At 39.8% G+C, this 23,780-nt stretch overlaps 2 pseudogenes; both read left to right on the forward strand.

Moving 5' to 3' along the window:
• Nucleotides 1-10,958: 10,958 nt before the first annotated feature.
• LOC103232291 (stress-induced-phosphoprotein 1 pseudogene) lies at nt 10,959-12,598 on the forward strand (annotated as a pseudogene).
• A 9,240-nt stretch (nt 12,599-21,838) lies between these two features.
• Nucleotides 21,839-22,962, forward strand: LOC140710697 (uncharacterized; annotated as a pseudogene).
• Nucleotides 22,963-23,780: the final 818 nt, after the last annotated feature.

A 23,780-nucleotide genomic window follows, 5' to 3' on the forward strand; every position in this document is an offset into this window, starting at 1 on the left:
GAATAAAATAAAATATTTGCAAACCATATATCTGACAAATGATTAATATCTAAAATATACAAGGAACTCATATGACTCAATAGCAAAAATAATAATAATAATCCAATTTAAAAATAGATAAAAGCCAGATGTGGTGGTGGTGTGCATGTAGTTCCAGCTACGTAGGAGACTGAGACAGGAGGATCAATTGGGTCCAGGAGTTTGAGGCTGCAGTGCACTGTGATTGAGCTTATGAATAGCCACTGAACTCCAGCCTGGGCTACATAGCAAGACCTTGTATCTTTAAAAAATGATGGGCCAGCGAGGCACAGTGACTCATGCCTCTAATTCCAGTGACTCATGCCTATAATCCCAGTGGCTCAGGAGGCCAAGGAAGAATAACTTGAAGCCAGGAATTCAAGAACAGCCTGGGCAACATAGAGAGACTTTGTCTCTACAAAACAACAAACAAACAAACAAAAAATTAGCTGGACATGGTGGAGTGCACTTGTCGTCCCAGCTACTTGGGAGGCTGAGGTGGGAGGATCACTTGAGCCCAGGGGTTTGAGGCTGCCGTGACCTGTGATCATGCCACTGCACTCTATTCTGAACAACAGAGGGAGAACCTGTCTCAATTTTTTAAAATTGAAAAAAACCTGAATAGACTTTAAAAAAAAAAAAAGAAGAAGAAGAAGAAGAAGACATACAAATGATCAAGAGATATAGGAAAAGGTGCTCAACAACACTAAGCACCAGGGAAATGTAAACCAAAACCACAATGACATATCTCACACTTGTTAGGATGGCTATTATCAAAAAGACAAGAGATAAGTGTTGGAGAGTGTACGGAGAAAAGAGAACCCTTCTACGATGTTGGTGGGAATGGAAATTGGTACAGGCATTATAAAAATGCCACTTCTGGGTATATACCTGAAGGGAATGAAATTAGTAACTCAAAGAGATATCTGCACTCCCATGTCCATTGAGCATCATTGACAATAGCCAAGACATGAAAGCTACCTAAGTGTTCATCAATGGATGAATAAAGAAATCATGATATATATCTATATCTACTTATACCTATACACATCGGTATACCTATAGGTATATACCTACATCTATATAAACCTATATACATTATACACACACACACACACACACACACACACACACACCCCACAGCTGTATATATAATGGAATATTATTCAGTCATAAAAAAGAAACCCTGCCATTGGCAACAACATGAATGAACCTGGAGGAAAATACACTAAATGAAATAAGCCAGACACAGAATGCCTAATACAGTATGATCTCACTTAGATATGGAATGTAAACATGTTGAACTTATAGAGGACTGAATGGTGGTTGCCGAGGGGTGAGGGAAATAGGAAGATGTTGATCAAAGGGTACAAACTTTCAGTTATAAGATGAATAAGTTCTTAGTATCTAATGTTCAGTATAGGTATCAATGGATATGTTAATTAATTGTATTGTCATAATCATTATACAATATTTACATATATCAAATCATCACATTGTACACAAAGCTTGTCCAACCCATGGCCCATGGGCCGCATGCGACCCAGGATGGCTTGAATGCAGCCCGATACAAATTCATAAACTTTCTTAAAACATTATGTGATTTTTTTGCGATTTTTTTTAGCTCATCAGCTATGGTTAGTGTATTTTATGTGTGGCCCAAGACAGCTGTTCTTCTTCCAGTGTGGCCCACAGAGGCCAAAAGATTGGACACCCCTGTCATACACTTCAAATATATATAATCCTTATTTGTGAATTAAATATTTTTAAATTAAAAAAGGAAGAAGACAACAAGAAACAATTACATGAGTAAAATTTCTTAGAAAAGCATAGTGAAAACTCAATTTGCAGCGAAATTTAGCTGAGATCTCAGTTGAGAACTTGTATATTTTCTAGAAACCAGGCACGTCTGGAGGGATGATGGAGGTGGATTAGCTCTGCATCTATTACATGTAAGTCCTGTGGGGAGGGGAAAATTTAAACCAAAAGAAGAGGGAGTTAAAACACACAAGGGCAGTACTAGGGATGGATAAAATGGCATAATTCTGAATAGAGCCTGTGACTTGCCATTCAACTTGGTCCCCCAACTCAACTCCTGTGGACCCATGGTTGAGGTTTCATACATGGATAATACAATAAAATAATAAAAAGTAGAAGAACTGCTTCAATAAAGTTTTTGTAGATCCTTAAGAGTAACACTACTCAGGCCTGGTGCAGAGGTTCATGCCTGTAATCTCAGAACTTTGGGAGGCTGAGGATGGTGGATCACTTGAGGCCAGGAATATGAGACTAGCCTGGCCAACATGGTGAAACCCCGTCTCTACTAAAACTACTGAAAAATAAGCCAGGGTGGTGGCAGGCACCTGTAATCCCAGCTATTCGGGATGCTGAGGCAGGAGAATCACTTGAACCTGGGAGGCGGAGATTGCACTGAGCTGAAATCTCACCACTGCACTCCAGCCTGGGCGACAGACTGAGACTCCATGTAAAAAAAAAAAAAAAAAAAAAAAAAAGTAGCACTACTTAGCACCCCACTTAGTAAGGTGTTACACCAGTGGAAGTAAAGAGAAATTTTCTCCATTGCAATTAACTACTGAGCCACAGGATGGATGACAAATATTGGTGCTTCGATGGGTTCATAAGTGCAGTAGCCTGCGGCAGACATCAGGACAACCTTACGTGTCAGAGATGCACATGTAAAATACTTAACAGTGTTTCTGACACAAAACTAACACTGTTTCTAACACTGTTTTTGAGCATAAAATATGTGCTCAAAAATGGTTGCTTACTAATATGTTTATTACTAAGAGTGGCACCCTTAGGAGTTGTGAGCTGGATTATGTCTTCCCCCAAATTTATATGTCAAACTCCTAACTCTTTGTATTTCAGAATGTGACTGTATTTGAAGATAGACTCTTTAAAGAGGTAATCAAGTAAAATTGGGTTCACTAGGGTGGGCCCCAATCCAATATAGCTGATGTCACTGCAAGAAGAGGAAATTTGAATATAGACATGTCCAAAGGGAAGATGATGATACAGGGAGAAGATAGACTTCTACAAAACAAGGAAAGAGGTCTGAAACAGATTCTTTCTACACAGCCTTCAGAAGGAACCAACCCTGCCAACACCTTCATCTCAGATTTCTAGTTTCCAGAGCAGTGAGAAAATAAATTTCTATTTATTTTTTAAAAACAACCAGTCTGTTGTACTTTGTTATGCAGCCTATCAAACTAACACAGTTATCGTTAGCTGCAACAGAGTATATTATCCTATCAGTCTAGAGGAAAAGACAAAAAAATGGTCATAGCTGATATGACTAGTTCCTAAGCATTCATTCACTTATATGTGTTAATTCAACAAATATTGGTTGGTCATTACTATGTAACAGACATTGTGCTAAGTGCTAGAAATTCAAAGCCCAATAAAGCATAGTCTTTGTTCATGAGGAACTCATGGTCTTGTGTACGGGTGTGAGATTGGGAGTGAGAAAAAAGGAAAAGAGGAGGAAATAGAGGAGCAAAATGATAGAAAGATCATAGGACAGCTAATGAGTAACCCAACAGTTATAATTCCATAATCAGTACTGTGAAAATCAGGAAACAGGCATAGGGTTTTATGAATGTGTAGAGATGGGCTATCTAAATAGAATGTGGGTTGAGAAAGGCTTTCCGAAGAAACCATCTCTTGAGCTAGGCATTGATACATGAATAAGAGTTAGCTAGACAAAAATAGAAATAAAAGGCATTTCTATTTAAGATATATCATCTCTTTCATTTCTTTCTGAACTTCTTGAATTAATTAGAGAGGTCCTGTAGTATTGATACAAGAAGGGTCAGAAAAATTTAGTTTTTTTGCTCTTCTGTTGATATGACTTCTTTCCTCAGGTTGAATGACCTAAAAAATGTAGAGTTTTTATACATATGCAGCAAAGTTCAGTTTTGTATTCAAACTAAAAATGGAAAGCTACACACACACACACACACTCACACACATTTGTGAGCACTAAGAAGCCCCAGTTCATGAAGTGTTATCCTTGCTTTATAATTAGCATATCAAACCTTGAGAATAAGAGACTAAAAATACATTTCTACTCATATTCCAGTAATGTAAATTATTATGGTGCTTTTGCAAATCTCTATCTAATATTTCATTTATTCTCCTCTTGTTTTCAACAACTGATTTGTATCTAGCTTGAACGACTGTTCAAGATACTCTTTAATAAGTTTAGTGATGAAGTCTGAAGTTACACAGAACAGTACATGCATTAACATGTCCTAATATTTCATTTTGTGTACAAGTAGCACTCCTATGTGCTATGGAATGAACTAATACCTCTGTATATCAGTTTCCTGTCTATAAGAAAGTTGATAATCTTTTCTCCCATTAAAAATGGTGAAATACACTTCAGCACAAATAGCTGTTCTAGTATTATATTATATTAGAACAGTAAGTAATGTAGGCCTATGAACTAAAAAGAATGATAATAGCATATTTGAATAGTTCAGAGGCTAAAGAAAGCAAATTTTAAAAGGAAAGCATGACAATAAAGAATTAAGATGACATGTAAAATATACTAACATTATCTTCCAAATAAGTCATTTAGGCTTACAAAGACCATGGTGATGATGATGACGATGATTACATTCAGTGGAAATATCAAATACAGTCACATTTTAATTTACCCATTTTCTTTTACAAGTAAAAAAAATAGAAAAAAAATCATATTTCTTTCTCTTCCTAAAGGAAATGTATCTATTTAAAAATAGGTCTTCTTGCCAGCCTTTTTTATTTTTTATTTATTTATTTTTTTGAGACAGGGTCTCACTCTGTCACCCAGGTTGGAGTGTGGTGGCCTGATCATGGCTCACTACAGTCTTGAACTGCTGGGCTCAATTGATCCTCCCACCTCAGCTTCCCAGGTGCCTGGGGCTACAGGTGTATAACATGGTGCCTGGCTAGTTTTGTATGTTTTGTAAAGACGGCGTTTTGCCATGTTGCCTAGACTGGTCTTGAACTCCTGGGTTCTAACAATCCACCCACCTCGGCCTCCCAAAGTGCTGGGATTACAGGTGTGAGCCACCATGCCCAGCAAACCTCCTTCTTATAACTGCTTCACAATGAAGAATTCAACAGAAATTCTTTCAGTGTCAGAATTTTCACTGGATACTTTGACTTCTATGGAAGACTGGGAATACAGGCTGCATGACATGCTGTCCTTGCAACTACTGGAATTAGACTTACGGTTCATTTGAATACATATTCTAGATATAACCTTGCAAGATTTTTTCCTAATGCTATTAAGATTCTAACCTATCATAATAACTTGGCCTTTTTTTTTTGCGGGGGGTAGCAGATGCTATTCATTATGACAGGATAGAGAATGAAAACTGCTGAACTCGAAAGGCTTTCAGACAAAACTTCGGCAGCTTGGGACCTTCTAGACTCTGCCAAAAACCTAACAACAAAATAAAGGCTGCTCCCAAATCTGATTATGGAGACCAGATTTAGCATCTCAAACAAAAATACATATTTAAAAAAAAGAACTATAGTAAAATGCTAAATCATGTAAGGTTAAAAAGAAAAAAGACTACTTATGAAAATACCTCCCTTACCAGCTCAAGTGATGAGAGGATAGACTTTGTGATATCCAAAGAAATACAAACAAAATTCAAATCAAAGAATATAAAATGAATTTTGAGGAAAAAATCCTGTGTTCTCTCAAAGAGTTAACTTTTAAAGTGCACTTCTCCAAACCATGAAATAAAAATCTTGTTTTCATAGCTAAATTGGAAATATTGGGAGAGAGTCCAAAATGGTGAGCTTTGTCTTACTGTTTGTTATAAAAAGCAAACATACAAATGCCTGGCATGAAAGAAAAACTTGTTTCTGTCAAATACATTCTGTTCAGGAAGAGTGCATCCGTGTGAAAATATGACCCCTATAATGGTGCCAAGTTTAGCAAAATCTAAGGTGATCTGTTGAGGAAGTGCTAAAAGCAGCTTTAACTTACACACCCACTGTTTAAAAGCTTTCAAAAACAATCTGAAGGAGAACACTGATAACATGCTTTTTTGGTAATTCACCTCTCCTTTTTACTTCCTTTGTCTCAATTTAGAAACTAGATAAATATATTGTTCCTGAAAGAACTGGAAACATGATGTTTAATATGGAACCTATGTTTATCATCATTCTGGTTTGCATGTCCTGGGTACTAAAGTTTTATATTTATTTATATCCCTTATGAGTTTAAAATAAGTATCTTCTTCAACAATCCACATTTGCAAGAGCTCAGTTCATATGATGTTTTTATGGCTTTTTTAAAAATTGTTTCTCTTTAAAAAGTCCAAGTTAAAATATTGCATATGGGAGACATTAATGCTTTAGCTTTATGAAACATTGTGATACAATGTATGGTAAAATTCCTAAAGGAGTTTTGCTTATTTTAAAACTTTGGGAATTGTCAATTCTTTTTGTTAACTTTAATTTTAATTTTCACGATTACATGAAGGTTGTATTTTTAAACAAATTTCTCCTAATTTTTTCATTTCTTAAAAAACACAGCCAACACTACTTCTGCTGACATGCACAAGCAAGGATGGAACTCTCTGCCATTACCCCATCAGAGTGTTGTTGCCAGTGGACCAGGAACACCTAAGCCCTTCCAGCACAGCAGGTTCCTAATCTTGAGGGACCAGAGAACAAAGCCAGGGGCCCAGCTGTAACCTGCCCAGGGTTACAGTATGCAGGCCAGGACTGCTGAGCTGCACCTTGGGCCCCCGAAATCTTCAAAACAATAAAGACAGTTGACTGAGCCCACTTTATACCACAATCAAACTCTCAAGGGCAGCAAAGAAGATAAAACCAAAAAACACCATCCAAAGGAGAGCACCTTCAAAGAATAAAGGAACATCACCCACACGGGTGACAATGATCCAGCACAAGACCTCTGGCAACTCAAAAATCCAGAGTGTCTTCTTACCTTCAAATGACCACACTGGTCCCCAACAGTAGTTCTTCACCAGGCTGAAATGGCTGAAATAAAAGACATAGAACTTAGAATCTACATAGGAAAAAAGATCATTGAGAGTTAGGAGAAAGTCGAAACCCAATACAAGGATTTTGAGGAATCCAGTAAAATGATACAGGAGCTGAAAGATGAAATAGCAATTTTACGAATGAGCCAAACTGATCTGATAGAGCTGAAAAACTCACTACAAGAACTTCATAATGCAATCACAAGTTTATTCAATTATTTATTATTATTATTATTATTATTATTATTATTATTATTATTTAAGACGGAGTTTCACTCTTGTCACTTAAGCTGTAGTGCAATAGCGCAGTCTCAGTTCACTGCAAACTCTGACTCCTGGGTTCAAGTGATTCTCCTGCCTCAGCCTCCCAAGTAGCTGGGATTACAGGTGCCCAGCACCATGCCCAGCTAATTTTTGTATTCCTAGTAGACACAGAGTTTCACCATGTTGGCCAGGCTAGTCTCAAAATCCTGACTTCAGATGATCCTCCCACCTCAGCCTCCCAAAGTTCTGGGGTTACAAGCATGAGCCACCATACCCGGCCTATTTAATTTTTTAAAATTATTATTTCTATCATTTTTGGAGAATAGGTGGTGTTTGGCTACATAGGTAATTCTTTAGTGGTGATTTCTGAGACTTTGGTGTACCCATCACCCAAGCAGTATACCCAATGTGTAGCCTTTTATCCCTCATGCCCCTTGATATGTCTTGGGTCTGTGTCTCCACCCAAATCTCATTTCAAATTGTAATCCCCAGATGTTGAGCGAGGGACCTGTAATCCCCAAGTGTCAAGGGAGGGGGTTGATTGGATCATAAGGGCAATTTCCCCAATGCTGTTCTCATGATAGCAAGTAAGTTCTCATGAGATCTGATGGTTTATAAGGCAGTTTTCCCGGCTCTCTCTCACTCTCTTTCTCTTTCTCTCTCTCTCTCTCTCTCTCTCTCTCTCTCTCTCTCTCTCTCTCTCTCTTTGTGGTTCCAATTTGCATGTTCCTGATCATTAGTAATGTTCAGCATTTTTTCATGTCTTTGTTGGCCATTTGTATATCCTCTTTTGAGAATTATCTATTCATGTCCTCAGCCCACTTTGATGCGATTATTATTTTTTCTTGCTCATTTGACTTCCTTGTAGATTCTGGATATCAGTCCTTTGTCAGATGCATACTTTGTGAATAATTATTTCCACTCTGTGGGTTGTCTGTTTACTCTGTTGATTATTTCTTTTGCTGTGAAGAGCTTTTTAATTTAATAAGGTCTTATCTACTTATCTGTGTTTTGGTTGCATTTGCTTTTGGGTTCTCGGTCATGAACTCTCTGCCTAAACGAATGTCTAGAAGAGTTTTTTCGATGTTATATTCCAGAATTTAGATGGCTTCAGGTCGCAGATTTGAGTCTTTAATACATCTTGAGTTGGTTTTTGTATAAGGTGAGAGATGACTCTGCAGTTTCATTGTCCTACATGTGGCTTGCCAATTATCCCAGCATCATTTGTTGAATAGAGTAGTCCTTTTCCCACTTTATGCTTTGGTTTGCTTAGTCAAAGATCAGTTGGCTGTAAGTATTTGACTTTATTTCTGGATTATCTGTTCTGTTCCGTTGGTCTATGTGCCTATTTTTATACCAATACCATGTTGTTTTGGTACCTATAGCCTTGTAGTACAGTTTGAAGTCAGGTAATGTGATGCCTCCAGATTTATTCTTTGTGCTTAGCCTTGCTTTGGCCATGCAGGCTCTTTTCTTGGTTCCATATGTATTTTAGGATTTTTTTCCAGTTCTGTGAAGAATGATGATGGTATTTTGATGGAAATTGCATTAAATTTGTAGATTGCTTTTGGCAGTATGGTTATTTTCACAATGTTGATTCTATCCATTCATGAGCATGGGATGTGTTTGCATTTGTTTGTGTCATCTATAATTTCTTTCAGCAATATTTTGCAATTTTACTTGCAGAAATCTTTTAACTCCTTGCTTAGGTGTATTCCTAAGTATTTTACATATTTTTTGCAGCTATTGTAAAAGGGAGTTAGTTCTTGATTTGATTCTCGGCTTGGGTGCTATTGGTGTATAGCAGTGCTACTAATTTGTGTACATTGATTTTGTATCCTGAAACTTTACTGATTCATTTATCAGGCCTAGAAGCTTTTTAGATAAGTCTTCACGGTTTTTCAGGTATATGATCATATCATCAGCAAACAGCGACAGTTTATCTCTTTACCAATTTGGATGCCCTTTATTTCTTTCTTTTGTCTGATTGCACTCGCTAGGACTCCCAGTACTATGTTAAATGTAAGTGATGGAAGTGGGCATCCTTGTCTTGTTCCAGTTCTCACAGGGAAAGCTTTCAACTTTTCCTCATTCAGTATAATGTTGGCTGTGGGTTTATCATAGTTGGCTTTTATTACTTTAAGGTATGTCCCTTCAATGCCAATTTTGCTGAAGGTTTTAATCATAAAGCAATGCTGGATTTTGTCAGATGCATTTTCTGCATATATTGAGATGATTATATGATATTTGTTTTAATTATGTTTATATGGTTTATCGCATTTATTGACTTTTGTATTTTAAACCATTCCTGCATCCCTAGTATAAAACTCACTTGCTTATGGTGGAATATATTTTGGATATGCTGTTGGAATCAGTTAGCTAGTATTTTATTGAGGATTTCTCCATTGATGTTCATCAGAGATATTGGTCTATAGTTTTCTTTCTTTGTTATGTCTTTCCTGGTTTGGGTATTAGGGTGATACTGGCTTCATAGAATGATTTGGAGAGAACTCCCTAAATCTGTATCTTTTGAAATGGTTTCAGTACTATTGGTACCAATCTTTATTTGAATGTCTGATAGACTGCAGCTGGAAATGCATCTGGTCCTGGATTTTTTTTTTGGCAGTTTTTTTAAATTACAATTTCAATCTCACTGCTTGTTATTGGTCTGTTCAGAGTTTCTATTTCTTCCTGGTTTACTTATTACCAGGAATTTATTATTATTATTATTATTACTATATTATTATTATTATTATTATTATTATTATTATTACTGAGACAGAGTCTTGCTCTGTCACCCAGACTGGAGTGCAGTAGCATGATCTTGGCTCACTGCAGCCTCCAATTCCCAGGTTCAAGCAATTCTCCCGCCTCAGCCTCCCAAGTAGCTGGGACTACAGACGCGAACCACCATGCCCGGCTAATGTTTGCATTTTTAGTAAAGTCAGGGTTTCACCATTTTGGCTAGGATGGTCTTTATCTCCTGACCTTGTGATCTGCATGGGTTTTTCTTTTCTGTTGCATCATCAGGCTGCAAATTTTTCAAACTTACATGTTCTTCTCCTCTTGAATGCTTTATATGTTCTTCTCCTCTTGAATGCTTTACCACTTAGACATTTCTTTCACCAATACCCTAAATCATCTCTTTCAAGTTCAAAGTTCCACAGATCTCTAGGGCAGGGGCAAAATGCCACCAGTGTCTTTGCTAAAGCATAGCAAGAGTGACCTTTACTCCATTTCCCATAAGTTCCTCATCTCCATCTGAGACCAACTCAGTCTGGACTTAATTGTCTATACCACTATCAGCATTTTGGTCAAAGCCATTCAACAAATCTCTGGGAAGTTCCAAATTTTCCCACATCTTCCTGTCTTCAGAGCCCTCCAAGTCTCTAGGAATTTCCAAACTTTCCCACATTTTCCTGTCTTCTTCTGAGCCCTCCAAACTGTTCCAACCTCTGCCTGTTACCTGCTTGCAAAGCTGCTTCCACATTTTCGGGTATCCTTATAGCAGCACCCCACTACTTCAGAACCAATTTACTGTATTAGGTCCTTCTCACACTGCTATGAAGAAATACCAGAGACTGGGTTGGGAAGGCAGAGCGGGCAGATTCTGTTCAAGGGGATTCCGGACCACGCTGTGCTATGAAGCAGGTCAATGAGCTGAAAGAGAAGGGCAACAAGGCCCTGAGCACGGCAACATAGATGATGCCTTACAGTGCTACTCGGAAGCCATTAAGCTGGATCCCCACAACCACGTGCTATACAGCAACTGTTCTTCCCCTATGCCAAGAAAGGAGACTACCAGAAGGCTTACAAGGATGGCTGTAAGACCATGGACCTAAAAGCCTGACTGGGGCAACAGCTATTCACAAAAAGCAGCAGCTCTAGAGTTCTTAAACCGATTTGAAGAAGCCAAGCGAACCTACGAGGAGCACTTAAAACAGAGGCAAATAACCCTCAACTGAAAGAGGGTTTACAGAATATGGAGGCCAAGTTGGCAGAGAGAAAATTCATGAATGCTTTCAACATGCCCAATCTGTATCAGAAGTTGGAGAGTGATCCCAGGACAAGAACACTGCTCAGTGATTCTACCTATCGGGAGCTGATAGAGCAGCTACAAAACAAGCCTTCTGATCTGGGCAGCAAACTACAAGATCCCTGGATCATGACCACTCTCAGCGTCCTCCTTGAGGTCGATCTGGGCAGTACGGATGAGGAGGAACAGGTTGCAACACCTCCACCACCACCCCCTCCCAAAAAGGAGACCAAGCCAGAGCCAGAGGAAGAAGATCTTCCAGAGAAGAAGAAGCAGGCACTGAAAGAAAAAGAGCTGAAGAACAATGCCTACCAGAAGAAATATTGACCCAGCCTTGAAGCATTATGACAAAGCCAAGGAGCTGGACCCCAGCAATATGACTTACATTACCAATTAAGCAGTGGTATACTTTGAAAAGGGCGACTACAGTAAGTGCAGGGAGTCTTGTGGGAAGTCCATTTAAGTGGGAGAGAAAACAGAGAAAACCATCTACGGATTGCCAAAGCCTATGCTCGAATTGGCAATTCCTACTTCAAAGAAGAAAGGTACAAGGATGCCATCCATTTCTATAACAAGTCTCTTGCAAAGCACCAAACTCCAGATGTGCTCAAGAAATGCCAGCAGGCAGAGAAAATCCTGAAGGAGCAAGAACGGCTGGCCTGCATAAACCTGGACCAGGCTTTGGAGGAGAAGAACAAAAGCAACTAGTGTTTTCAGAAAGGGGACTATCCCCAGGACCTGAAGCGTTATACAGAAGCCATCAAAAGGAACCCAAAAGATGCCAGATTATACAGCAATCGAGCTGCCTGGAGTTCTGCCAAACTCCTGGAGTTCCAGCTGGCACTCAAGGACTGTGAGGAATGTATCCAGCTGGAGCCAACCTTCATCAAGGGTTATAGACGGAAAGCCGCTGCCCTGGAAGCGATGAAGGACTACACCAAAGCAATGGATGTGTACCAGAAGGTGCTAGACCTGGACTCCAGCTGTAAGGAGGCGGCAGACGGCTACCAGCGCTGTATGATGGTGCAGTACAACCAGCACCACAGCCCGGAAGAGGTGAAGCAAGGAGCCTTGGCCGACCCCAAGGTGCAGCAGATCATGAGTAATGTAGCCATGCACCTTATCCTGGAACAGATGCAGAAGGACCCCCAGGCACTCAGCGAACACTTAAAGAATCTTGCAATCGCACAGAAGATCCAGAAGCTGATGGATGTGGGTCTGATTGCAATTCGGTGATGACTTGTTCATCCCCGCTTCCCTTTGCCCTCTTGTGGAAAGAGGAGTGGGGACCGCAGCAAGCAGCACGGAGCAGAAGGGAGAGCAGGAGGAGAGAAGACCTCATCTCTCTGTATTTATACATAAGCCCAGGGAAGACACAGAGACTTGTACCTGGGCTGTTCATGGCGCTGCTGCCTCTGAGCCCTCCCAGCATATGTGTGGTGTCTTCACCACTGCCCTCGAGTCTCATGTCTCCTTCCCCTGCCCCCAGTGGCTGTCTCGGCTGCTCTCCCATAGTTGGTTAATTTTCATTTTTGGGCAGTGGGCATGTATAGGGAGGAGAGGGGATTCTTCCCAGCCTCGGGTCCCAGCTGTCTCATGTTGTTTATTCCGAGTGCCCTTCTCCAATAAAACAAGCCAGTTGGGCTAGGTTATTAAAAACAAGAAAAGAAAAGAAAAGAAGAAAAGAAAAGAAAAGAAAAGAAAAGAAAAGAAAAGAAAAGAAAAGAAAAGAAAAGAAAAGAGACCAGAGACTAGGTAACTTATAAAGAAAAGAGCTTTAAATGGCTCACAATTCTGCATTGCTGGGAAGGCCTCAGGAAACTAACAACCATGGCAGAAGGCAAAGCAGAAGCAGGAACATTCTTTACAAGGCAGCAGGACAGAGTGAGTGCAAGCAGGGGAAATACTAGATGCTTATAAAACCATCAGATCTTATAAGACTCACTCACTATTCATGAGAACAGCATGGAGGAAACTGCCCTCATAACCCAATTACCTCTACTTGGTCCTGCCCTTTTGGGGATTATGGGAATTATAATTCAAGATGAGATTTTGACTGGGGACACAGTCAAATCATATCAGGGTACCCTGCTTACTACCTGGTGATGTAATAATGTGTACTTCTAAGACCCTGTAACACTGAATTTACCTAAATAACTAACTTGCACGTCTACTTCTGAACATAAAAGTTATTTAGAAAAAAAAAGACAAAAACGCTGGGCATGGTGGCTCATGCCTGTAATCTGAGCACTTTGGAAGGCTGAGGTGGGTGGATCACGAGGTCAAGAGATTGAGACCATCCTGACCAACATGGTGAAACCCTATCTCTATTAAAAATACAAAAATTACCTGGGTGTGGTGTCACGTGCCTGTAGTCCCAGCTACTTGGCAGGCTGAGGCAAGAGAATCACTTCAGCCTGGGAGGCAGAAGATGCAGTGAGCCAAGATGGCACCACTGCACTCCAGCTTGGCAACAGAGTAAGACTCCAAAAAAAATAATAATAAAAAATAAATAAATAAAATTTAAAAAAAGACAAAAACAACTACAGACTACAGACAATGTAAGCTTTACATTGGAGCTTAGCTATGCACTGACACAAAGCTTTCAACACATCAAAAATAATTGCATGTTGATTGGGTAAATGGAAATTGACTACCAAGGGTGGGTTTAACACTAGCGATCAGATTTCTGGTATACCTGCTATGATAGGTTGGAGAATATATCTATATCTATCTATATATCTATATATCTATATCTATATCTATATCTATATCTATATCTATATCTATATATACACACAGCAGAAGTCACAAGCTCATGTTCTCACAGGTACCTGCAGGTAATATAAATGAGTGAAGCTGTCTGACGTAAGAAGAAATATCTTGACATGGGAAACAGTGGTTGATAAGGTTTGGCTCTGTGCCCCCACCCAAATATCATCTTGAATTGTAATCCCATAGTATCCACATGTTGTGGGAGGGATCCGGTGGGAGATTATTTGAATCATGGTGGTGGTTTCCCCCATACTGTTCTCATGGTAGTGAATAAGTCTCATGAATTCTGATGGTTTTTCAAGGGGTTCTGCTTGTGAATTCCTCTCGTTTTCTCTTGCCACCACCAGGGAAGAAGTGCCTTTCCCCTTCTGCCATGATTCTGAGGCCTCTCCAGTCATGTGGAACTGTAAGTCCAAATTAAACCTCTTTTTTTTCCCAGTCTTGGGTATGCCTTTATCGGCAGTGTGAAAATGGACTAAGAGAGTAAATTTTTATCAGCAGAGTCGGGTGCTGCTGAAAAGATACCCAAAAATGTGGAAGTGACTTTGAAACAGGGTAACAAGCAGAGGTTGAAACAGTTTGGAGGGCTCAGAAGAAGACAGGAAAATGTGGGAAAGTTTGGAACTTCTGTAGAGAATTGTTAAATAGGTTTGCCCAAAATGCTATAGCAATATGGGCAATAAGGTCGAGGTTGAAGTGATCTCAGATGGAGATGAGGAACTTGTTGGGAACTGCAACAAAGGTGACTCTCGTTATGTTTTAGCAAGGAGACTGGTGGCATTTTTGCCTCTGCCCTAGAGATTTGTGGAACTTTGAACTTGAGAGAGATGATTTAGGGTGTCTGGCGGAACAAATTTCTAAGCAGCAATGCATTCAAGAGGTGACTTGGGTGCTGTTAAAGGTATTTGGTTTTAAAAGGGAAGCAGAGCATAAAAGTTCAGAAAATTTGTAGCCTGACAATATGATAGAAAATAAAAACCCATTTTCTGAAAAGAAATTCAAGCTGGCTGCAGAAATTTGCATAAGTCATAAGGAGCCAAATGTTAATCCCCAAGTCAATGGGGAAAATGTCTCTAGGGCATGTCAGAGGTCTTCATGGCAGCCCCTCCTATCACGGGCCTGGAGACCTAGGAGAAAATGGTTTCATGGGCCAGGTCCAGGGACCCCATGCTGTGTGCAGTCTAGCAACTTGGTGCCCTATGTCCCAGTCACTCCAGCCATGACTAAAAGGAGCCAAGGTACAGCTCGGGCTGTTGCTTCAGAGGGTGGAAGCCCCAAGCCTTAGCAGTGATCATGTGGTGTTGAGTTTGTGGGTGCACAGAAGTCAAGAATTGAGGTTTGAGAGCCTCCGCCTAGAATTCAGAAGGTGTATGGAAACACCTGGATGCCCAGGCAAAAGTTTGCTGCAGGGGTGGAGCCCTCATGGAGAACCTCTGCTCCAGCAGTGCAGAAGGGAAAGGTGGGATCAGAGCCCCGACATAGAGTCCCTATTGGAGCACCACTTAGTGAAGCTGTGAGAAGAGGGCCACCATCCTCCAGACCCAGAATGGTAGATCCATCATCAACAGCTTGCACTGTGCACCTGAAAAAGCCTCAGACAATCAACACCAGCCCATGAAAGCAGCCAGGAGGGGGGATATACCCTGCAAAGCCACGGGAGCAGAGCTGCCCAAGACCATGGAAACCCACTTCTTGCATCAGCATGACCTGGACGTGAGACCTGGTGTCAAAGGAGATCATTTTGGAGCTTTAAAATGTGACTGCCCCACTGGATTTTGGACTTGCATGAGCCCTGTAAACCCATTGTTTTGGCCAGTTTCTCCCCTTTGGAATGGCTTTATTTACCTAATGCCTGTACCCCCTTTGTATCTATGAGGTAACTAACTTGTTTTTGATTTTACAGGCTCATAGGTGGAAGGGACTTGCCTTGTCTCAGATGAGACTTTGGACTATGCACTTTTGGGTTAATGCTGAAATAAGACTTTGGGGCACTGTTGGGAAAGCATGATTGCTTTTGAAATGTGAGGACATGAGATTTGGAGGGGCCAGGGTTGGAATGATATGGTTTGGCTCTGTGTCCCCATTCAAATCTCATCTCAAATTGTACTCCCATAATTGTCATGTGTTGTGGGAGGGACCCGGCAGGAGATAATTTGAATCATGGGGGCAATTTATCCCACACTGTTCTCATGGTAGTGAATAAATCTCATGAAATCTGATGGTTTTATCAGGGGTTTCTGCATTTGCATTCCTCTCATTTTCTCTTGCTGCTGCCATGTAAGAAGTGCCTTTCACCTCTCACCATGATTCTGAGGCTTCCCCAGCCATGTGGAACTGTAAGTCCAATTAGACCTCTTTTTCTTCCCAGTCTCAGGTATGTCTTTATCAGCAGCATGAAAATTGACTACTATGAAAGCGATCTTCCACTTTCCTGCTTTTGACTGAGATACACCTACAGAAAGTTATTATTTTTTATTTTCCTTTCAAGTACTATAGGAAAAACAACTGTGCAAGAAAAACAAGAATTAACAACTGACACTTAAATTCAAATGTGTTTATGTGAAAGATGTGGCTATGTGTTGTCAGTTTGTAGCTTCTGATTTAGAGTGAAATGTAAAAATTGTTAGGTTACCCAACCATTGTGATGTCAGGCACACAGCACCCTCTGTGAAGTACTGTTCCCAGGAAGTTGAATCTGAGTGTAACTAAGTCCCCAGAGTTAATTTTCATTTGTAAAAATAAGGAGGACAGAGAAACTAAGAAGGACATAGACAAATCCAGAAAGTGGTATATCCATAAGAACAACTGTTGTGGTTTCTCTAACTAGTCAATGGCAGGGAAAATAAAGGTGAGAGAAGATACTGTTCTAGATTCACAAAGACCAAAGATTTATCAATTAAGTGGAATTTATAAATCTTGTTTCTGTCCTAATTCGAGCACACATTTTTAAATAACCAGGAATATTTACCTGTGGACAAGTTATTAGATTATACAAAATAATAATACATATTTATGAGACATATGTGATATTTTGATACATGCATACAATATGTAATGATCAAATCAGGGTATTTATGCTATCCATCACCTCAAACACTTGTCATTTTTTTGTGTTAGGAACACTTAAATCTTCTCTTCTAGCTGTTTTGAAATATACAATAAATTGTTATTAATGATAGTAATCCTGCTGTGGTGTTAAAGGTTAGAACTTATTCCTTTTATCTAACTGTACGTTTGTACCCATTAACCAATCTTTTTTCATCTACCGTACCTTTCCCAGCCTCTGACAACTATCACTCTACATTCTTACTCCATGAGATCCACTTTTCTAGCTCCCACATATGAGTGAAAATGTGTGATATTTGTCTTTTTATTCCTGGCTTATTTTACTTAACATAACGACCTCTAGTTCCATCAACATTGCTGCAAATGACAGGATTTCGTAGTTTTCTAACGGCTGAATAGATTCCTGTGTATATATACAAAATTTTCTTTATCCATTCATATATTGATGGACATTTAAATTAATTCCATATCTTGGCCATGGGAATACTGCTGCAACAAATGTGGGTGAAGCACTGTATTGTATGGTGGTTCTATTTTTAGTTTTAGAGAGCCTTCCATACTGTTTTCCATAATGACTGTACTCATTTACATTCTCACTAACCATAAATAAGAGTTATGGAACAGAGTATCCATGATTGTTAGGCATGCGTAAAAAGTATGTAGAGGTGAAATTATGTGATGTCTGAGACTTGTCTTAAATACTTATGAAAAATGAGAAAGAACAAAAAGAAATAGATGTGGCAAGTGAGGGAAATATTGATGAAGACTGAGTCTGGCGATTGGTATATGTGGGTCCATTGTACAATTTTGTATTTTTGTTTATGTTTGGAAGTATTCATTTAAAAAATTTAAACTACAGAGAATTTCATTTCTAGGTATGATATTTTATCACCCTACCTGACAACTCTCTCCTCCATCCCACTGAAGAAAACAAATATAAAACCCAGGCATAAAACAGTAAGTGAATACTTGAATGTAGTGGAGAGTGGTCAGGAATGTCTGTTGGATGGAAAGTGCATGTTTACTTGGTGAAAGGGAGATAAGTACATTCCCATCTCAGCAATTTTTAGCCAGCAGCTAAGTGCACTCCACACTTAGATTTTTCTGACTAGACTACCAACCTTTTATTCTAAAAATTGATGTAGAGAAAACACATTTTTTTCTCAATAAACCTTATTTCAGGGAACACAAATAGTTGACTGGAGAAATTCCTTCTTTGTAGACAAATACAAGCTTTTTCAAGTAGAAGAATGATAGAATTAAGAAATCATTTTGTTTTGTTTTATTATGTTTCATTTTGCAATATCTAGTAAAATAATGGATCTTGGTAACAATCATCAGCAGATGCTAAAACCATTAGGAGAAAGGCTATGGGGATTATACAATGGATGAATTGGACTGATAACACAGGAACTCACTCATCAATCTTAATGACCATCATTAACAGGAGACAACGAGATATCATAGCACAACACAGAGGAAGTACATAGCACTCTGAAGCATCATGCCCAAGGAATTCAAGCTGAATTTAAGCAAGCCTCTGGATCTGACTTTCAGTTTAATAGGAAAATATGGCAGATAGAGAAACAAGTTAGATGACACCAAGTCAACAATGTAGGACATTCTACAAGTCAATTGATGTAATTTCTCCATTAACTTAATGAAATGACATGAAAACTAGGTGAAGGAAGGTGGCAATTTTAGAAATAAGATACTTTTGTGATAGAATCTCTGAAAATCAGAAGTGGAGTTTGGATCCTGAAACAAACACAACAACAAATAAAAGCTATTTTTGATGTAGTGTAGGAAACTTAGAATATAGAACACATATTAAATCATGACAGGGAATAATTATTAATTTATTTGTTTGTAATAATGGATAAATAGTAAGATAAACAAGAACATATGTTTATTGGTTATAGACACATATAGGAGTCTGAAGTATTTAGGATAAAGTGATACAATAGCTTAGATTTCTCTAGAAATATTCCAGTAAAAAAAAAAAAAAGAAAAATGGAACATAATTGGTAAGTTATGGTAATTTTTTATGCTGAATAGAGGGACTCATGAGTTCATTATGCATTTTTTTTTTCTTTCAGACATGGGGTCTTGCTCTGTCACCAAGGCTGTAGTGCAATGGCATGATCATAGCTCTTGGGCTCAAGCAATCATCCCACTTCAGCCTCTCAAGTAGCTAGGATTACAGGTGTGCACACCATGCTTGGCTCATTTGTTTGTTTCGTTTTGGTTTTTATTATGAAGTTCTTTAAAGAACAAATTTCTATTTGGCTTTCACTACATAATTTGACACATCTTGGGTTTATAATTTATAGGAACAGAAAGACCAGTGGTTTGTCTGCAATGGAAGAATTTTATGATGGAACTCTGATGGAACATAATTTATGGACCAAATGACAGGAGAAAGCCTGACATTTCATATGTATTTAAAATTTCATTTACATATTTCAGTTAAATTTTCAAGTTTTCAGAGGAATCAACAAAAGTTGTTTTTTTGTTTGTTTGTTTGTTTTATCTTTCAGCCTAGTAGGCTGGAAAATGTAGCATCTCTTCAGATGTTGGAAACGTTCTTCTCAGTGTTCAGGAATGCCACCGCTGCTCCTTTTAGCACAATCCCCATATCCCTGGGCTTTTCTGATCCATTTGAGTTAGTTCCTGGTGCACAAAGATTGTTATCGGTGCCATGCTATGGTTCTTATTCCATAATTGAGATTAGCGGTGGGTAAACGTGTGAAGTACAGATCATAGGCCAGAACAGGAGAAGACAGTCAGATCTCCCCAACTTGACTCCCTCTATGCTCTCTTCTCATATGCAGTTGGGTTGATGTCTGCTTCACAAGAGAGAAAGAGACTTCCATGCCTCTGCCTGGAAAAGACTGATTCAGCCCAACCTTCCTCTCCTGAGCCAACCATATAGGTAAGTTCTGTAATCAATGTATGCAAAGTTTCACAGGGAAAACATAAGTTGATGCATGACAGATGTGATCACTTTCCTTCTTGCATGTGTTCTGATTGTTTTATTTTATTTTGGTCATTTGTTCCCTACTTCTTTTCCCTACCTTTATTTTTAGTTCAGGAAGTCCATGTGCAGGGCTGTTACATAGGGTAAATTCTGTGTGGCTCAGGCTTGGTGTATGAATTGGCTGGGATTTGTCTTCTGATTTGTGAAACCAAAACATTGAATCCAATAGACTAAATGCTGAAGCCAAGGGGAGAATCCTACCTGAGAAAGAACCAGAGAACACATATCCAAATTCTGTCTACCCACATTGTTTAGTGATCTCTGAATCAGGCATTTGTAGAACAGACTAAAGGCATCACAATTAAAGATCATAACATTCTAATATAGAGGTTGCAAACTGACAACTCATGGGTAATTCCTGCACACAGACATATTTAAATTCAATCTGAACAGATAAGGGAGATGCTGCCCAAAAAATAACGTTTGAAGCTCAAGCCCAGTCCCACCTTCCACCCAGAAAAAGCAACTGCTAAAACAAAAGAAACAACACTCGGGTTACCCTCTTTGGGTCCCAAGTAGTAAAGAAAAAATAGTGTGCCCTATTCCTTTAAAAGCCAGGGTAAATTTAAAACCTATAATTGATAATTGAAGGTCTTCTCCATGACCCTATAACACTCCAATGCTACCTTGTTGTCAGTATAAACAAGGGTGTAGCCTGAGAACACTGAGACCACTGACAACTCCTAGCTTTCCTATCAAAAATCCTTAACCCAGTAACCTGCGAATGCATTCAGTCATCAAGGAGTGGCAACTGCTTTGCTAACAGAAGAAAGTAGAAAAGTAACTTTTAGAGAAAACCTCACTGTGAGCACACCTCACCAATTCAGAATTATTCTAAGTCAAAAAAGCAAAAAGGTAGCTTACTAATTCAAAAATCTTAAAGCATGGGGCTATTCTGTTAGAAAAAGATAATTTAACACTAACCACTGATAATTCCCTTAACCCAGCAGATTTCCTAACAGGGGATTTAAATCTTAATTACCATACAAAGGTCTGACCAGACCCAGGAGGAACTCCCTTCAGGACAGGATGATACATGCTTCCTCCCAGGTGATTGAGGAAAAAACCACAATGGGTATTCAGTAATAGATATGGAGACTCTTGTGGAAGCAGAGTTAGAAAAATTGCCTAACAATTGGTCTCCTCAAATGTGGGAGCTGTTTGCACTCAGCCAAGCTTAAAGTACCTACAGAATTGCAAGACTATCTCAATCCTGACACAAAAGGTTACCTACACAAGGAAACGAATTAGCATAAGAACTGTTTATGGGAATGCATCTTGATGGGGCAGCTGGGTTGTTATGAAATACTCAAGAACCCAGCCCAGCTCTAGGACTCACCCCTAAGCACAGAGACAATGTTGGGCACGCTGGTAAAGGACCATTAGGATCCAGCAGCCTGGACTGCTTTCTTTGTGGTCAAGAAAGGCGGGAAAATGGGTGCAGGACTGCTACATCTGCGAGTGTAACTAATCCGATAAGCAGAGGTCCATGGGTGGTTACGCACCCTGGAAAGGAATAAACATTAAGACCACAGAGGATGCTCTACAACTAATGCTCATCAGAAAATGACTAGGGGTGCTGGCATCCCTATGTTCATTTTTCAGATGGGAAACATTCCCCCCTAGGCAAAAATGCCCCTAAGATGTATTCTGGAGAATTAGCACCAATGTGACCCTCAGAGGCTAAGAAAGAAACGACTTATATTCTTCTGCAGCACCGCCTGGCCACGATATCCTCTTCAAGGGGGAGAAACCTGGCCTCCTGAGGCAAGTATAAATTATAACACCATCCTACAGCTAGACCTCTTTTGTTGAAAAGAAGGCAAATAGAGTGAAGTGCCATATGTAAAACTTTCTTTTCATTAAGAGACAACTCGCAATTATGTAAAAAGTATGATTTATGCCCTACAGAAAGCCCTCAGAGTCTACCTCCCTACCCCAGCTTCCCCCCACCCGACTCCTTCCCCAACTAATAAGGACCCCCTTTTAACCCAAACAGTCCGAAAGGAGATAGACAAAGAGGTAAACAATGAACCATAGAGTGCCAGTATTCCCCGATTATGCCCCCTCCAAGCGGTGGGAGGAGGAGAATTCAGCCCAGCCATAGTGCATGTACCTTTTTCACTCTCAGACTTAAAGCAAATTAAAATAGACCTAGGTAAATTCTAAGATAACCCTGATCGCTATACTGATGTTTTACAAGGGTAAGGACAATCGTTTGATCTGACATGGAGAGATATAATGTTACTGCTAAATCAGACACTAACCCTAAATGAGAGAAGTGCCGCCATAACTGCAGCCTGAGAGCTTGGCAATCTCTGGTATCTCAGTCAGGTCAATGATAGGATGACAACAGAGGAAAGAGAATGATTCCCCACAGGCCAGCAGGCATTTCCCAGTGTAGACCCTCACTGGGACACAAAATCAGAGCATGGAGATTGGTGCCGCAGACATTTGCTAACTTGCGTGCTAGAGGGACTAAGGAAAACTCGGAAGAAGCCTATGAATTATTTAATGACATCCACTATAACACAGGGAAAGGAAGAAAATCCTACTGCCTTTCTGGAGAGACTAAGGAAGCATACAGGGAGCATACCTCCCTGTCACCTAACTGTATTGAAGGCCAACTAATCTTAAAGGATGAGTTAAAGGATGAGTCAGCTGCAGACATTAGGAAAAAACTTCAAAAGTCCGCCTTAGGCCCAGAGCAAAACTTAGAAACCTATTGAACTTGGCAACCTCAGTTTTTTATAATAGAGATGAGGAGGAGCAGGCGGAACCTGACAAACGGGATTAAAAAAAGGCCACCACTTTAGTCATGGCCCTCAGGCAAGCGAACTTTGGAGGCTCTGGAAAAGGGAAAAACTGGGCAAATCGAATATCTAACAGGGCTTGCTTCCAGTGAGGTCTACAAGGACACTTTAAAAAAGATTGTCCAAGTAGAAGTAAGCCACCCTCTCGTCCATGCCCCTTATGTCAAGGGAACCACTAGAAGACCCACTGCCCCAGGGGATGAAGGTCATCTGAGTCAGAAGCCACTAACCAGATGATCCAGCAGCAGGACTGAGGGTGCCTGGGGCAAGTGCCAGCCCATGCCATCACCCTCACAGAGCCCCAGGTATGCTTGACCATTGAGGACCAGGAGGTTAATTGTCTCCTGGACACTGACACAGCCTTCTCTGTCGTACTCTCCTGTCCCAGACAACTGTCCTCAGATCCGTCACTATCCAAGGGGTCCTAGGACAGCCAGTCACTAGATACTTCTCCCAGCCACTAAGTTGTGACTGGGAAACTTTACTCTTTTCACATGCTTTTCTAATTATGCCTGAAAGCCCCACTCCCTTGTTAGGGAGAGAGAGTCTAGCAAAAGCAGGGGCCATTATACACCTGAACATAGGAAAAGGAACACCCGTTTGTTGTTCCCTGCTTGAGAAAAGAATTAATCCTGAAGCCTAGGCAACAGAAGGACAATATGGATGAGAAAAGAATGCCTGTCCTGTTCAAGTTAAACTAAAGGGTTCCGCCTCCTTTCCCTACAGAAGGCAGT

Source organism: Chlorocebus sabaeus, chromosome X (genome assembly GCF_047675955.1).
Source record: "Chlorocebus sabaeus isolate Y175 chromosome X, mChlSab1.0.hap1, whole genome shotgun sequence".
NCBI lineage: Eukaryota > Metazoa > Chordata > Mammalia > Primates > Cercopithecidae > Chlorocebus > Chlorocebus sabaeus.